This window comes from Mus musculus, chromosome 6 (assembly GCF_000001635.26).
Source record: "Mus musculus strain C57BL/6J chromosome 6, GRCm38.p6 C57BL/6J".
In the NCBI taxonomy this organism is placed as follows: domain Eukaryota; kingdom Metazoa; phylum Chordata; class Mammalia; order Rodentia; family Muridae; genus Mus; species Mus musculus.
Genome location: NC_000072.6, coordinates 30,360,114 through 30,366,278, shown reverse-complemented (window position 1 = coordinate 30,366,278; position 6,165 = coordinate 30,360,114).

Here is a 6,165-nt window from a genome sequence, read left to right as displayed (position 1 = left end):
GCATAGTCATCCCCAAGAGAATGTTCTTGCAATAGTAATATTCTATCCATACTTTGCCTCAGTTGATAGCACTAAGAAATATGACTTCTTTAGTGTAGATTATGTCCAGCAAAACTCATCCCTGAATATCACTTAACTAGTCTATATTCAAAATTTATAATGAAGGGGCTGGAGGTGTGGCTTGATGGTAAAAAGTGTTTGTCGTGAACAGGTTCTGGGTATGAGTCCCAGCCTGCCCTGACCCTGTGCTTTTCCTTGTTTTTCTTTTAAGATATACTTTTTCTTGTTTATGAATATACTGTCGCTTTCTTCAGACACACCAGAAGATGGCATCATATCCCATTACACATGGTTGTGAGCCACCATGTGGTTGCTGAGAATTGAACTCAGGACCTCTGAAAGAGCAGTTAGCATTTTATTTATTTATTTATTTTTATTTAAGTACACTGTAGCTGTCTTTAGACACACCAGAAGAGGGAGTCACATCTCATTACAGATGGTTGTGAGCCACCATATGGTTGCTGGGATTTGAACTCAGGACCTTCAGAAGAACAGTCAGTAGTCTTAACCTGCTGGGCCATTTCTCCAGCCTCTGACCCTAGATTTCTAATTGTTCCAGTTATGATTTGTCTACCCCTAAAGGCTCTAGGAGAAGTAAAATAGGAACTAACTTAAGCCATCACAGTGGCTCACACTTGTCCTCTAGTACCTGGGGGCTAAGGCAGGAGGATCATTAGGAGTTTAGGGCTAGACTGAGGGGAAAAAAAAGGAAAGAAAAAGAAAAAAAGGAAGGCCAGGTAATGGTGGTCCACATCTTTAATTCTAGCACATACGAGGCGGAGGCAGGCAGATATCTGAGTTTGGGGCCAACCTGGTCTACAGAGTTCCAGGACAGCTAAGAGTACACAAAGACCCTGTCTCAGAAACCAGGGTGTGGGTGGTGGTGGGGAGTAGGGGGCTAGTGCTACAGATGGAGTTGGAGAGAGCATCCTGGCAAGTGTGGAGCTGAGTCTACATGACTCAGTCCTAGAAAACTGACTGGGGTAATGAGGGAGCGAAGGAAAAGCAAACACAGAAACGTACAGGGAGGACCTGGGACCCGGTGAGCTGCTCACACTCGGCCAGGACAGCCTCAGGACATTGACTGTACTTGGTGCAGGAAGACTAGCCAGCCTCGGTAGGTCTCAGGGCAGTCTCAGCTTAAGAGTCAATGGGAGAAGGAGGACTGCTAACATCCACACAGAGACCAGAGGAACCACCCTATGGGGTGAGGCACTGGGGTCATTGGCATGTTTGGACTCACTCAGGACTTCACACAAGGCAGGCTGGAGCAGGAGCCAGGTCCTGGGAGGACAGAAAAGGGAGCTTGCCTTCCTTGGTTTTAATCCCAACACAGTGAGATGCATAGCACTCAGTGGGTACTCAGTTCTTAAAAACATTGTTTAAACTAGACTGTGGTGGCACACACCTTTAATCCCAACACTTAAGAGGCAAGAGGAGCCGGGCGGGGTGGCGCACGCCTTTAATCCCAGCACTCGGGAGGCAGAGGCAGGTGGATTTCTGAGTTCAAGGCCAGCCTGGTCTACAAAGTGAGCTCCAGGATAGCCAGGGCTATACAGAGAAACCCTGTCTCGAAAAACCAAAAAAAAAAAAAAAAAAAAGAGGCAAGAGCATCTCTGTTTTGAGGTCAGCCTGGTCTACAAAGTAAGTTCCAGGAAAGCCAGGGCCACCCAGAAAAGCCCTATTTTTGTTTTGTTTTGTTTTGTTTTGTTTTGTTTTGTTTTGTTTTGGAGGGGGGAAGAATGTTTAAACTAAATATAATAGGACACAACTATAGCTACTCCAGAAACTTGGGGGCGGAGTGTTATGGAGAAGGAGAAGAAAAGAGAGGGCCATGGCTGTAGCTCAGAAGAAAACACATCAACTGAGGTGTGGCTCAGCAGTAAAGTGCTTGCCTAGTACACGTGAGACCTAGTACCTCAAACAAAAACAACAGCAATGGACACTGGCAAATGAGCTCAGGGTTAGGCAAGTGTTCTGGGGCTAGCCTTGCATTGAGATGGGCACTAGAGACAGCTGGGTCAGATGGAGACTTTGACTTAAGAGTTTGAGTTCAACTCTGTGGGGAAGTCTGTAGGAAGTTTTGAGCAGAGAGATGCCCTTCATGCCCAGGAAATGAATGCTGGTGCCTCCAAACGCAGCCTTGAGACAAGGCAGGGTCAGAGAAGGGAAGGGGAGTGGCCATGCACTGGGCATGAGCTGATGGAAGTGTCACGTGATCCGTTTGGATGTGAAAAGGGGAGTGGTGAGAAACGGGAGACAGCTCTGTCATTAAAGAACTTGTCACACACACACACACACACAAAACAAACAAACCCAGAAGGCCCTACATTAGGATTCCCGACACCCACACAAAAGCCAGAGGCCTTGATGCTGGGGATGTGGAAACAGGAAGATGCTGGCTGGCTGGTTTGCTTGCATCATTTATCTCCAAGTTCTGTGAGAGAGCCTGTGTCAGAGAAATAAGACGGAAATCCTCAGAGCTCTACATACATACACACCACACACACAAACGCACACACAGGCAAGGTCAGTTGTGGCCTTGAGGATGTGGCCTAACCAATCAAGATAGCTCAGGTGGAGAGATGGCTCAGTGGTACCTCAGGTCAGCACACACTGGGATCCTTTCACCTCCGCTCGAGTGTTGGAATGACAGACCTGAACCCCACTCTTAGCTCTTACACTTAGCGTGGTGATTGCTGTCCTGTGGCTAGATTGCTGTCTAAACATGGCGTTCTGAAATCCAGAGTGGAGGATTCAGTGCTGGGAAGCCATGTTCCATATGTAACCATGAGCATGTGGGGTCCCACCCTGTGGAGCCAGCCCTCTCCCCCCACCTTTAGGTGGGTTCTAGAAATCAACCTCAGGTTTCTAGCCGCACCTTCACCTCCTGAGCCGTCTCACTGGCCCTGCTGTTTTTCGTTTGCTTGCTGGCTTGGCTTGCTTGCTTGCTTGCTTGCTTGCTTGCTTGCTTGCTTGCTTGCTTGCTTGCTTGCTTGCTTGCTTGCTTTTTATGGTTTTCTACCAACTGTAGTGTGTAATGGGTGTTTTGTCTGCATGTATATCTAGGCACCACAGGCACACCTGGTGCCTGTGGAGGCCAGATGAGGGTGTCTGATTCCCTGGAATTGTGTGCTGCCATGTGAGCACTAGGAACCACTGAGCCATCCCTTCACCTTCTCGGCCCCTCTGGTTTTGGTTCCTCTGTTTGACATTGTAACCCAGCCTGGGCTGTTTTCCCTGTGTGAGTGGGCATGACCTTGTCCTCCTGAGCCTTCTCCTTCAGCTTCCCAAGAGTTTGGATCCCAGGAGTGCACCACCACACCTGGCTGATTTGATTCTTTATAGTTGTGTGTGTGTGTGTGCATGTTCATGTGTGTGGCTGTACATTCGTGTGTTTGTATGTGTAGAAGGCATAGGACAACCCTGGATGTCACCTTGAGGAACTCAGTCTACTTTGTTTGAGCCTGAGTCTTATCAATAAGGCTAGATTAGCTGCCAGCCAGCTCCAAGGATCCTCTGTTCCATCTCCCCAGAGCTGGGATCACAGGCACACATCTGCACCCAGCCGTGGATTTTAGAGGATTAAATCCCTGTCCTTTTACTTATCACCTTATCACGAACACACTTTTTTATCTGATCTGTTTGCCCAGATACTTCCGAGTTTTTGAGAGCAGGCTCTGGCTCTCTCTAATAACCTAGACTGACCTTAAATTCAAGATCCTGACTTGGAGTGCTGGGGTTACAGGCATAGCCACCATATCTGGCTTGAATTTTGTTTTTAATGTCCCATTAAAAGATAATTATTTCTTTTTATTAATTTAGTGCTGTGGTTTGAATGGTTTTTTTTTTTTCTCTCACCCAAACATTCTGAGACTAGGAGAGGTTCCATTGATGGAAGTTGGGCCTATAGCAGAGACTGACGCTTTCCTCATAGGGTGAATTCTGGTTTTCCTGGGACCGGTATGGTTACCACAATAGTACTTTGTTTAGACTTTGTCTGGAAGGCTGGTGATGTAGGCATCTCAGTTGAAGAGTACTTGCTTAGCATGCATAAAACCCCAAGTTTGGTCCTACAACATTGCAAAAACCAGACATGATAGTGCATTCCTACATCCAGCACGTGAGAGGTAGAGGCAGGGTCAAGGGTTCAAGGCTACATAGAGCATCCCAGACCATCCTGAGCTATATGAAACCCTGTCTCAAAAACCCAAAACGGTGGGCTGGAGAGATGCTTTAGTGAGTAGAAGTGCCTGCCAGGCCTGCTGACCTGAAACCAATCCTTAGGCCCCACAGAAGAGGAGACAACAGATTTCTTCCATATGTGGATGGTGTTATATGCTTACTGCACACATACATGTACACAAAATAAAATGATTTTTAACAAATTAAAACAAAACAAAAAAAGGTTAAACTTTCAAAAAAAAAAAAAAGGCCAGGTGTTGGTAGCACATGCCTTTAATCTCAGTACTTGGGAGGCAGAGGCAGGAGGATTTCTAAGTTTGAGGCTACAGAGTAAGTTCCAGGACAGCCAGAGCTACACAGAGAAACCCTAAGCTTTTTGGGATCGCTGTCTTACATGTCTCCCACTAGAAACGCTGACTGTGCTCTTAGCCCTCAGAACTGTGGCCTTTTTTCTTTTCTTTCTTTTCTCCCCCCTCCTTTTTTGGTTTTCTTTTTCTTTTATTTATGTATATGAGTACACGATTGCTGTCTTCAGACACACCAGAAGAGGGATTCAGACCCCTTTGCAGATGGCTGTGAGCCACCATGTGGTTGCTGGGAATTGAACTCAGGACCTCTGGAAGAGCAGTCAGTGTTCTTAAACACTGAGCCATCTCTCCAGCTCTCATTTATTTATTTGTTTGTTTATTTATTATTTTATTTATATGAGTACACTGTAGCTGTACAGATGGTTGTGAATCTTGTAGTTGTTGGGAATTGAATTTTTAGGACCTCTGCTCACTCCGGTTGGCCCAGCTCACTCAGTCCCTGCTCGCTCCAGCCCAAAGATTTATTTATTATTATACATAAATACACTGTAGCTGTCTTCAGACACACCAGAAGAGGGTATCAGATCCCATTACAGATGGTTGTGAGCCACCATGTGGTTGCTGGGATTTGAACTCAGGACCTCTGGAAAAACAGTGTTCTTAATCACTGAGCCATCTCACCAGCCCTTTTTTTTTTGGTTTTCTTAAGACAGGGTTTCTCGTCGGGTGTGGTGGCACATGCCTTTAGTCCCAGCACTTGGGAGGCAGAGACAGACAAATTTCTGAGTTCGAGGCCAGCCTGGTCTACAGAGTGAGTTCCAGGACAGCCAGGGGAACACAGAGAAACCCTGTCTTGAAAAATTTAAAAAACGAAACAAAACAAAAGACAAGGTGTCTCTGTATAGCCCTCGCTGTTCTTGAATCCAGTCTGTAGAACAGAGACCCACCTGCCTCTGCCTCCTGAGTGCTAGAATTAAAGGCGTTTGCCACCACCACATGACCAAAAAGCTTCTTTCTTTATTAAGTACCCAGTCTTGGGTGTTTTCTAACAGCAACACAAAACAGACTAATACATTTATTACCCACAAAAATAATCCTATAAGATTTCCCACTTTATTAATTCTATTGGGCAGTCTTATGGGATGCTGACTAACCTCTGTTTGTCTTCTGGGTAACAGCTCCCAGTTCCCCCTTCTTTGTTTCCCAGGTTTGCACCTTCTTTCACTGTCCTTAGCCCTAGTGAGAGTCAAGGTCATCCAGACTCTCTTCTCTCCATCCTCCCAGCCCTGTGGTTGACCTGCCAGGGTTGGCACTGGAGCCTCTAGGAGCCTCTGTTTGGCAGAGGTCGGGTGTCTCATGCAAGCTGATTTGCTTGCCTAGGGGAAGACTGACGCTCGAAGATATCTGATCCCTCACTCTGTCATAGCTGGAGTGTGGCAGACAGTGACACTCCAGTCCCTCCCTCCCAACCTTCTGCTCTTTCCATTGCCTTGCAGCCGGGAATAACTCAGGCCTCGTGACTCTGTGATTCTCTTTTCCCAAGCCCTGAGCTGAGCTCTGCCTCGGTAGAAAGGAGGATTGTGTTGCCACGGCTCATAAAACACTAGTTTCC